Source organism: Equus przewalskii, chromosome 4 (genome assembly GCF_037783145.1).
Source record: "Equus przewalskii isolate Varuska chromosome 4, EquPr2, whole genome shotgun sequence".
Classification (NCBI taxonomy): domain Eukaryota; kingdom Metazoa; phylum Chordata; class Mammalia; order Perissodactyla; family Equidae; genus Equus; species Equus przewalskii.
In genome coordinates, this window is record NC_091834.1 from 19,022,129 (window position 1) to 19,034,130 (window position 12,002).

Here is a 12,002-nt window from a genome sequence, read left to right on the forward strand (position 1 = left end):
ATGTCAACATTTACTAGAATTCAAGATAACCTTGTATAAGCCAGGTTAAAGAGACTCAGTGAAACCACAGGGAAGTAGGCCTGCAGCTGGGGTGAGGCTGAGAAAGTGGGCCAGCTCTTTCCCCACCAGGAGAGAGACCAGAGGGGCTGCTCTGGGGTGCCTGATGTGTTAGCATATTTGACAGTAGCTGAGTCATCCCAGGGAAGGCCGCTTGAGCCCCGGGACAGATGTGACCAACAAGTCCCAAGGCTGGAACACATGGGCTTCAGGCCCAAGGGCATGTAATGCCTTCTGTGCAGTTGTCCTGCTCAGAAAGTGCCCATGGAAGATTCATGGTGCTGGTGCAGGGACCTCTCCATGGTCAGGCCTTGCCCTCCCTCCCTGACCAGGACTTAGCCATTCGGCTTGCTTTGAGGAAATCAGCAAATGTGATGCCAGCAGGGACTCAACTTTGAGACTCACTCTATGGGAACACTGAGACCACCATGTGGAGGAGCAGCCTGGATGACAGAATACAGCCACATAAGAGAGGCCAGACAGACCATAGGAAGAACATGCTGGATCAAGAGAATCCGTACACCAATGCCATTTGAGCCACTAAGGGTTGGTTGGTTTGCTCTGCAGCCATGGGTAACTCCCACTGTCTCCTCACCACACCCTGAAGGTGGCTGGCACCAAGCACTGAGCCTCCTGCTGCATAATTGGCATCACCCCTCCTGGCCTGCCTTTACCAGAGAAGTGTCTGAAATGCCCATCTTCTTTTGCAGCATGCAGCGACCCTGCTGCAGAGAACTGAACAGGTGTCTTATCCTCTCAGCCTTGGGAACAGGACTTCACCTCTCCACCTCCTCAACTATCTGCCTCAAGAAATCCGTACTAGTCTGTCCCTGAGAACTCCCACCATGAGCCCTCAACAACTGGGCAGTAACTAACTGCCCCATTCCACTGGAGAGGCTTTGACGCTCAGTCAAATTACAACTGTCTCTGCCTGTTAGTCTACTGCCACACCCCATCCAACCTGGCACAGTGGCATCTCAGGGAATTGGCTGAGATAAGAAATCAGAAAAGCCTTACTCCAGGGAGCTCATGTTCATTGTAAATGGGGGCCCCTTGCCTGAGAACAACATGTGCAATTGGCAGCAATTGAAGCTTCAGTACTGTTGGGCAAGATGCCACCTTGGCATCAATGGATGGTAGAGGACACATAGCCTCGTGCTTAATGGCTATGACCCTGAAGTCCAATGGCTTGAGTTTGAATCCTGGCTCTGCCAATTAATAGTGTGACATTAGCGGAATTTTCCTATTCTATATATGCCTCAGTTTCTTCAATTGTAAATGGGATTAATAGTAATATCTACCTCATAGGGCTGCAGTGAGTTCATATGTGTACAACCTTTACCAATGCCTGGCACGCAGTAAGCATTTAAAGCACAGGAGCTCTTATTACAGGTGTTTGGAGGATGTGTCCTCACAGCTGTGTGCCAGCTTAATTTGTACTCAGAAGCAACCTGAAAACTGAAATGGGACTGAACGCAACTGGATTTCTCCCCAACGTGGAGAGAGAGCTATATTGGGCTTCTGTACTTCTAGTTTTGTCCCAAGGCATGGTCTCCAAGATTTGATGGAGACACGTATTTGCATTCCAGTTTGCAGAAGGATGCTCCCAGTTATGTCATTATGATTGTAAATCGATGACTACAGCATTTGATGCAATCAAGGAAAACATAAATGAAACATTTCATCTACTTTTCTGGGAGGAAAATTGCAAGAATATAAAGGGTTTTTTTTTTCCTCTTGGTTAATTTTGGTGTTTGCATTACTTTCATTTCCATTTTCCTAACTGAATTTGTGGTCTGAGTACTTTTCTAGCTGTAGAGAATTTGAACGACCCTACATTCTGCCACTCCATGCTCTCTCAAGCAGAGGCATGTGGCCTGTTGGGTCTGTTTGTAACACAGACATTGTAGCTTTGGGGACACGGTCATGGCAATGAATCCAATGCCAGTTCTGTGCCTTTGATATTCAGAGGCAGCTTGTGGTCTCCACACTATCAAACCCTCCTCTGAAAGGGAATATATGGTCCAAGTATTCTCTGGTTCACAGCACTCTACCTGGGAAGATATTGTTCATTTTGAAACCTCCCCAGGAGTAACCTGGAAGTTAGTTGGAAAGGCCCAGTTGACCTTTCATTTTTCCTTCAAGTCAAAATATTCATAGGAAATATTTGAATAAACAGAGAGTTTTTTGTTTGTGCTTCTACTTAAAGGAATTTGCCAAATTATACGGACAGGACAAACTGGGACAGTGAAATATACGTATTATGTTCCTGAACCATCCATCAAGTTCTAACTGCATTTTCCATGATGCCACTAAGCCTAATCACTTTCAGAGGCATTCCTCATATTTTCTCCCATTTTCCTTCTTTGACAGACCAGAGTTGAGAATAAAAGCTAAAACAAACAATAACTGCCATAGCAGAGGGAGTTTTCTGTAAATATCTAACAGCGTTCTTCTGCTTGAAAATTTCCAAATTCCAAAATTAATACATCCCATTTCTTGATATTTGTTCCTATCACTAATTCCCTCCTATTGTTATCATTTTCCAGAAGTAAAGATATTACTATTATTTATAAGTCAGACTCAATTAATAAGAAAGCTCTTTGGGGCACAGCGTTCAGGGCATTTTGTCAGAGGATTCAGGCTCTTAATGGAGAGCCATGCAGTAGGATTTAGAATGTACATTCTGCCAAGGAGGACAGGATGACTATTCCCTGAAGAGACTGTAAATCACAAAGAAAGAGAGAAGGAATGAGACATATCATAAACCCCATGTGCGTCAGCATACAAATTAGTGCCAAGGTGTTTACATTCATGACTACTCCAGGAACGGTGAGATAATGCGATTGTTCTTTCAGACTTAAATGTTTAATGATTTATAAGAACTTATATAAATTTCTGTCCACTCTACAGCCAGTGACCTACTCATTGCCCTCTGCTCTGTCCCTAGGGCTAACTCGTCTCTTTCTTTCCCTCAACCTCAGGTGGATGCAGATTTTTGCAAAAATCCTATGGAGAAGACCATCATTCTCAAGGTTTAACCCTCAATACACTGGAAAAGGTAAAGACCAAGATCCAGGTTGATGAATGAATTCCTCATGATCAGCAGACTGATCTTTGCTGGTGAGCAACTGGAAGATGGATGTATTTTGCCTGACCACAACATTCAAAGGAGTCCATTCTTCATCTTATGTTGAGACTTTATAGGATGCTAAGAAAAGGAAGAAGTCTTATACTACTCCTGAGAAGATAAGCCCAAGAGAAAGGAGTTTGAGCTGGCTGTCCTGAAATTCTACAACGTGGACAAGAATGAAAATATCAGTTGCTTTTGTTGGAAGTGCCCTTCAAATGAATGTGCTGGTGGAGATTTTATGGCCAGCCACTTTGACAAACATTATCATGACAAATGTTGTCTGACTTATTGCTTGAATAAACAAGAAGACAAGGAGTTGTGTATGGCTTAATAAAAAATATGAATTAACGGGCTGGCCCCTTGGCCGAGTGGTTAAGTTCACGCGCTCTGCTGCAGGTGGCCCAGTGTTTCGTTGGTTCGAGTCCTGGGCGCGGACATGGCACTGCTCATCAAACCATGCTGAGGCAGCGTCCCACATGCCACAACTAGAAGGACCCACAATGAAGAATATACAACTATGTACTTGGGGGCTTTGGGGAGAAAAAGGAAAAAAATAAAATCTTTAAAAAAATATGGACTAAGAAAATGAAAAACTCTGTGATGTTCAGTGTTCTTTATGAAGTAGGTAGAGGGGAAAGTACACATGTATGACTTCTAAAGAACATAGACTCTTGTTATAGAATTTGCCTCCCTGAGGGGACCTTGGAAATCCTCTTTTTGCCTTGAGAAAGGGCTTTGTTTCAATTGTCCTGGGCATATCAACCCCAAGGCAGGGCTGGAGTGCTAAAGCAGGAGCGAGAGGCTGTGACAGGAGGCGCAGTCCCTCCTGAGTGTTCAGCAAAAGGTTCTCTTGAACTTTAACTTTTCAGGCTACTGTCTACCATCTTTTTTCCCCCATTTCTTTTTCAGCTGACCAGGGCTTAACAACTGCCTTGACCCTGAATCTTCACAACAGCCAGTCCAAGAGGAATCTTGGCCAGGAGTCAAGACCTCAATCCTCGGCATCGTCCAAATCAGAAAAAAATATTTCGCTACTGCAAACCACGGCCTCTGATGGCCTTGGGGGAGACCCCAGATACCTGCATGTCCACAGTTCCCTTCTCCTCCAGCCCTCGCCTTGGTATTTAAGGAGATGAAGAGCCTTGTCCCTCAGGACTACAACCCACTCAGAACCTTGATCAACTTTGTCGGGACCCTTAGTGATAATAATCATCCTGTCTTTAATTTAGTTCTTGAGATTAAGGTTAAGTAAATTTGTGCCTTAGCCAAATCTGTGCCCTTTGGATAGATTGTGTTCCTGAGAAGAAAAGGTACATCTACCAGGTGAGACATAAGAAGCCTTTTGCCTAGGGATCTTTGCGGAATTTTACCAAACTCTGCCTTCTAACAAAGTCTAGCCCAATTTGCTGTCTAAATCAAATATTAATTGGGACCTATGACATTTCTAGGTTTTTCCAAATCATATGCACTGGACTGATAGTTCTGAAGATTTTAAAGGCATTTATAAAAAGTGTCTCTGTGGTCAAATAAAGTTGTCAAAGTTTCCATGCTGTCAGTTTGTTGGGAAAGTCACGATGCCTATTCTTATATTAAACCTGCCGATACGCCTTATAGAAGAAAAACATGTTTACCTTGTTTAAACCAACATTTTCTAAATTCGCTTTTGTATAGCAGTATTCCATAAAGTATGAGGAAAATATAGTATTCCATGGACTATTTAGGAAGCAAGTTTCTCGACCACTTCTTGAGCTCACAGTTGATTTGATTGAAAATTCTGATTCCCACAGAGGTTTAAACTTTTCTATATCCACTTCCCTATATCCTCCACTTCCATCTTTCTTTTTATAAATCCATCCACTTTTTAAGGTCAACCTGCACTTATGTATTTCTTTCCTATAATTGGATCACATCTGTAATCTGTTTAGGACTTAGTGTTTAACTTTTTTTTTTTTTTTTTAGGTGAGGAAGATTGGTCCTGAGCTAACATCTGTGCCTATCTTCCTCTACTTTGTACGTGGGATGCTTCCACAGCATGGCCTGATGAGCGGTGTGTAGGTCCATGCCTGAGATCCCAACCCGTGAACCCCAGGGCACCAAAGCAGAGCATACGAACTTAACCACTAGGCCACTGGGACAGCACCCAGTGTCTAACTTTTGTACTGTCCTAGCATAACATCCACTTGACTTAAATATAATAGCATCAGCTTTGTCAAAGTGTTCCTCTTGTCTTCTTCCTGTTATACTCAGTAGCTCTCCTAATCCTGAAGACGTAGCTTCTGTTTTGTTTTACTGTGTTCATCCTGATAACAAGTACCCATTTTGCTGAATTCAGAGTTAATCTTAGGCTCACAGATTCTCAACACAAAGTTCAGAAAATAAAGGAATGATTCTCTTTCTTCACCTACCTCTTCCTTCAGGTCTCACATCTACTTTTGTGTTGTGATCTACCACCCCTCCTTTCTACCTTCCCAAACACAGAGTATTATCATTTCTGACTTGGTCTCCAAGCTTTACTGAATTTGTAAATTATAATTAGTAGTCCCTTTCAATTTTAAAATATTAGTAAAATACTTATGGAATATTTTCCAAATTAACAAAAAAATACATTTTTATCTTTCTAAATATTTATCTATTTTCATCTGATCACTTGGTTTTAAGAGTGTACCTTAACAAATACTTCACATTTATACTGCAACCTAGCCAGAGATGGGCAGGAGCTAGGCAAACAAACACCAAGGGTGCAGAACTTTTCCAGTGACTGCAAAAGGAGAAAAGGAAGCAAACAACAACTAGTTGGTGGTTTATCATCTGTTTTTAAGGTATCTAGGCTGCTCTTAAGGAGAACATTTCACTCCAGTTCTGATTGTACAAATTATGGTGGAAGGCAGTTTTTGTTCTTTGCAGTTGCCACAGCTGCATGGGCCTATGTTGAGAGAAATTTGATATAGCATTGACATTATTTGATGAAAGCTCCATCAGGTTTTATTTGTGCAAATGGTAGCTGAGAGACCCAAGTGACTGTCATTTATTACAGAGAACATCAAAGGAAATAAGCAGATGGGAGTAAAATAGGCTAAGCTTGGGCCAAAAACTAAAAAAAGGGGAAGAAAAAGAAAAGCTGTGCTAATTTCTGCCATGGAAAAATACTGCTTAATGAGTAGTTTATTCTCTATTCACCCTTATCAAGTGTGGCTGAAGACTAGTTAGTTATAACTAATAACGTTTTCAAACCAGACTTTGTGGAAACATCTGGAGAATAATCTACAGTGCATCTGATTTCTTTTTAATGCCTTATTTTTAAAAGTAAGATAATTTTTTTCCTTTTGTTTTGAACTGATATAACTTCTGTAGGATTTACACGTGCTCTAGGAGGGCAAATAGAAATATTCTTAAAATATGATAATTAATACTTCTGGGCACAGTTGGTTTATTCCAGAAGTAGAGTTAATCATATCACACTCTCAATGAAAGTATCTAAAAGTGTCCCATTGCCAGTGTCTTTCTAGAGTATTCAAGACTATCTGATGTCTGGCCTCAACCTTGATCACTTGTTATTTTTCCTACTAAGTCACAATACTCCCAGCCACCGTCACTCCATTCTTCTCAAGGCACCCCAGCTTCCAGTCTCCCCCAATTAATTTCCATTCCTCATAAAAACATGTATTTTTAGGCTCAGTGCCTTTGTGCAATTATAGCTGAGAACAGAGTGTTCCTATTGTCTCGTAAGTACTTCCTGCAAAATTCCACCCATCCTTCAGATGGGGTCTTCAAAAGTTCCTGAATTCTCCACATTCCTCATAATTGTCCCCTATTCATTATTATCTTCCTGAGCATTGCCCCTGTCATCATCTTTCTCAACAAAGTCAACAATAAATGAAGGATTTCATTTTCATTGTCCTCATATTTCTACCCCAAACCATAGAAAAGTCGAGGTGAAAATCCAATTTTTGTGGGCACTGAAACTTATAAAGTTTAGATGACCCCCTTAAGAAGAAGAATACAAAATTACACATACAAAAGTCTTAAGTATAAAAATAAATATGAATTTAGAATGAGAAAAAATATCACGACTTACAAATTTTAAGAATCTGACAAATAGTACAAATGCCACAAAATCCATACAAATAATGTAATATTTTCATTAATAAACTACTTGAAACATTTTATATTTTTCATCATTTATATTGTTCATTTCATACTCTTTGTTTCTTCATATGTAATTATTTTGGAATATAGTTTTGTTTTCAGATAGAATAAAAGATAATTCAGTCCTCTTCTAGCATGGTTGATCAAAAAATATCATTCATAGTTTAGATTCTTTTTTTTTAGTCACACAACTCCTTGTTACTAAAGTCCTGTAAATTTTTAGGGTTATGCTAAATTAGGAAAAATCTCCATCAAATTTCTTTGGTATGCAACCTCTAAGACTTAGAAGAAGTTCTCATGCACTAGAATCCATGTCTGCTTTTTTCAAACCTTGTTTATTGTCCTTTACCAGACACTTGGCATGCCAGGCACTGGGTATGAATGGCCCTGCCTCACCTACCACAATGCCAGGTGAATCCACAGACAGGTGAGGGGACACTCCTGGACCTCAAACCTCTTCCACCTCATCTAGCAAACATCTAAGTATTCAGGAATGTAATGAAAAACTGCAATACCAATAAATTCAGACTGCATACTTCCCAATTTAAGTATTTCATAGCGGATCTCCAAATGCCCAAACCTACCATAACCGTAACACACCATTCTACATCTACAGGAGTAAAAGTGGCAGCGATCTCAAGGAACTACAGTTAAAATAGCTCACTTGTTCAAACATATATATATTTGATTATTCATGAATAATTCCTGTGGCCACTCCCCGGCCTTGAAAGGGGCAGGGGAAAGAAGGACGGGGCCCTAAAGAATGAGCTTCATTGGCAGGCCAGTAGATCCAGCACTGAAAGGTGGGGGCTTATCACGCTCACCTATGCAGACTATTGAATGGAATATCTAATACCCCCAGGGCCCCACCTGCTGGCTCCTGCCCAAGGTTCCATTGCCCAGAGCCCAGAGCCCTCCTGGTACCCCACCTTCCAAATGTAGGGACATAATATGACTCATGGACTGGGCCAATCGTGGCTACCTCTCATTCACTGCTCTCTTCCATGTTCCATGAGCACTGAGTGGATCTTCTCTGTGGGGCAGGCTGTCCCTCCTTCTCCCTGTGACTATATGAGTAAAAGAAAGTAGGTACTCGGCCACTCTCTAGTCAATGAAGAAGGAAGTGTACACGTCACTAAGGATTCCAGATCTAGCACCATCCACACTGCCTTATTTATTTTATATTTGCCTGTTGATAATTGTGCATGTGACTTACTTTTAACAAAGATCCTTAAAAGAAAAAAAAGTTGCTAGGTGGTATATTTTCATCATGAAAACCTACCCTGATCCTCAACAATCTATGCCTACACAGTTCTCAGGGGCACAGGAATGTCAATGTATATCTAGCCACAGTGCTGAGACTGCATCCTGGCAGAAAAGGGGACTTATCAATCCTTTACTTACCAGCTAGTAACAATTTAAACACCTCAAACCACTTATTAGAGAATAACTGTGTTTGAGTTTCTCAATTAAAATACGCTGGCTCATTCTACACTGTAATTCCCACTTCGGTGAATCCCAAATATTGCTAAATCTGTGAGATCTTCTTGGGCCTCTTGAATATCAATAAACTAATGTTATTATTTGAATGTTCCAAGTGTTACAAAATTCAGTTTTGACTGTCTTATCCTAACATATTATATCTAGAACAAACATGTTATTGCCATAGTCACTAATGTATGATCAAGGCTATTCAAGGATGTGAGGGAATATTCATGGGAATATGAGCAAATTCTTGCCAGTAAGTGACTACTCTGTAGTCAATGAAATAAGAAAGGCAAAGATCAGTATTTTGAAGTAAAATGTAATTTTCTAGACAGTGTAACAAGCCAAGTGCCACAGTTGTACAGAACGGAGCAGAGGGAACTTACTGGAAGAAATCGAGAAAGCCCTCATGAACATGGTGATTCATGAGCCGAGCCTTGAAAGTTTGGGATTGAGAGAAGAGGTGAACCAGCAAAGGAGACAGAGAGAGGCTGTAACTGTGGAAAAAGGAAAGCCACATTAGCACAGCCAGACTTTCTGGAATAAAATAAAGAGGGTGAGAGTATGAGTGCCAAAGTCCATAAGTGTTGGGGGAAGGGCTGAGAAAAGTTATGGAGATTGATCCAGATGATAGAATGAGAGCCAGGGTTAGGTGGCATTTTGAAGATAATTAATTTTAATCTCATCTAAAATGGCATCCCTTCCCTTGTTCTATTTATTCTCAGCTAAAAATCAACTGTTCCATCCTAGGCAGATCAACTACTATGCTCTTCAAAGCTGGACTCACTAGGAATTTCACTTTCTTCTATTTCTTATAGTAATTTCTTGTCATCATTCTTATTCCCTCCCACAAATATGTTTTTCTGTACATTCTGAGTTTAGTCTGGTCTCCTTTGAAATAGATGATTTGTGTTTGTTTTCTCTTTTTTCATTATTTAGAAGAGGTCTGGCTGGGCTCAGAATCTGCTATAAACAAACAAGTGGATGGGCCATTCAGTGTTGATGGGGCAGCTGCCTGGGGGAGAGCCAGGACTTTCCTCCAAGAAGCTTATATGACTGTGTCTGTTCTATGAGGTGTGAGACCAACTCTAGGAGGTCGGGGCCTGATTCGAGCTGGTTGTTAAACACTGTGAATGTCATCCTGTGGTTTATCTAATATTTATTTACATTCTCAGACCTTGGTATGGAGTGTTCGATGTTGTACCTCCTTCAATTTCTGCCCTTTTGCTGTCTTTTGTTGTGTGTAATTCTGTCTTCCTGAGGAAAGATCCTTCTTAATCCTACTATCTGGTTAATTTAGCGTCAGGAATAGAGTTTATTGGTGCATAATTTAAAGTAATATGCAAGTAATTTCATCTCTTACAAAAAACAGTAGGTTAAACACACACACACACACCCCTGCAAACTTCAAATCACACTATCTACTTTACCACTCAGGCTCTGTCATTTCATTTTTATTTAATCCATGAACTGCACAAAGCTCCACCTTCTCCTCCTGGTCTCTCAACACATCCACTCCATTTCTTGGAACAGAAGAATCTGAACCAGTGCTGAAGGAGGCCTGTCCAGAGACACACCAGGCTAGGGGATGAAAAGACCCACGCTGCTGAGATAGCGATGCCTACTTTTCACTCACTGGGCCCCACTTTTTGACTAAGAGCATCATTGAGTCTTTGTTGGTGGACATTCTTCCAGTTCTGTTTTTTTTATTTTAGTCCATATTTCTGCAGCAGTGTGGTTGAGAGAAGGAGTGGGGAGGGATCATGTTTATAGCTTCGTGTTCATAACCCTGAATTCCTTGACTATACAAACATGTGGTAAACAATTAGATTGCTTCTGTTATAGGAAATTCTGAAACAAGAATTTACTCCTATTCCTCACTTGATATGTTCAGAGTAGTTTCTTATCCCATGTCTCCTTTAGGTGTGAATTCCATTCCCAACATGATGGTGGGATGACACTATGAAAGGAAGCGGATCGTTAGGGATATTTCTGTTGATGGAATTTTGTAACATCCCCTCTATCTTTCTGTTTTTCTATGGAGGCTGTCCTTCCTAACCTTGAAGCAGGAGAAAATGAGATTTTTTTACTTCTAAACGTGGTAATGTCATTACATTTTTCTAAATCTAAGTCAGGTCAGTCCCTGGATTTGTTCAAGAAGAATATGAGTATTTCTTTTCAAAGTAAATTTATGCATTTTCAAAAATTAAACACACTTTCTGTTCCCTTACCCCAGCCCTTTTTACTGAACTGTCCTCAGCATTCACTGAGAACACAATAATCTGGTGAAATCGGATCCAACAGGCAGACATGCAGTAGTGAGACTGACAGTCGGAGGCCATGGCTTCAGAATATTTGTGGAAAAGCAGGGAAAATTATATGTCTTTCAAATATGACACACATTGGATAACACTTAGGTAACTTTTACAACTAGCAGCAAAAATGTGTCTCTTCTTGGTGTTTTCTGACTGCTATAATTTATAGAGGCTTATTTTTTTCTCTATTATTTTGTAACTGTGGACATCGTTAACTTAGCAATCTTAAAATAACACACTCAAAAGTGACAGGCATGAACTCTGAGAACAAAGTACAACTTTCTATTTGGAAAATGATTCTTAAAACTACTTTAGTGTGGTGTCTATTCTTATGGATTTGTCATCGATTTTCAGAGCCAGCAAGATGGTGGAAGTCAAACCATCTGTGAGGAAATGGCTGGACAACCTCATAACCAAGCTGGCCAGAGCATCACGGAATCTATGACGTTTAAGAGACAGAGATGCTCACCTGTGTCTCCTTCCTCCCTCCTTGCTTTCCCCCTTCCCTCCTTTCTTCCTTCCTTCCTCCCTTCCTCCCTTCTTTTCTTTCTTTCTTCCTTCCCTTTTTCTTTTGTTCTCTCTCTGTCTCTCTCTTTTTCTATCTTCCTTCCTTCCTTCCTTCCTTTTCTTTTCATTTCTGTTGTCTTCTTTAGTTAAATTCTATCTTTAGATGCCACAAAAAAATTTGAGTGAGTCAAGTAATGACTTAGCCTTCATTAACATCATAAGGGAGGGGAGAATGGTTAATGAGCTTCTTCCCTGAGAAATAACGTAAAACAAAGAAGTGTACAAAAACTCTTATGACATACATCTAAGAGAAGCAGTCCTGTGGGACAACAGTTTAGTAGGTTTGACAATGAGGATCT

At 40.6% G+C, this 12,002-nt stretch overlaps 1 pseudogene; it reads left to right on the forward strand.

Annotated features, from left to right (window-relative positions):
• Nucleotides 1-3,068: 3,068 nt before the first annotated feature.
• LOC103556308 (ubiquitin-ribosomal protein eS31 fusion protein-like) lies at nt 3,069-3,521 on the forward strand (annotated as a pseudogene).
• Nucleotides 3,522-12,002: the final 8,481 nt, after the last annotated feature.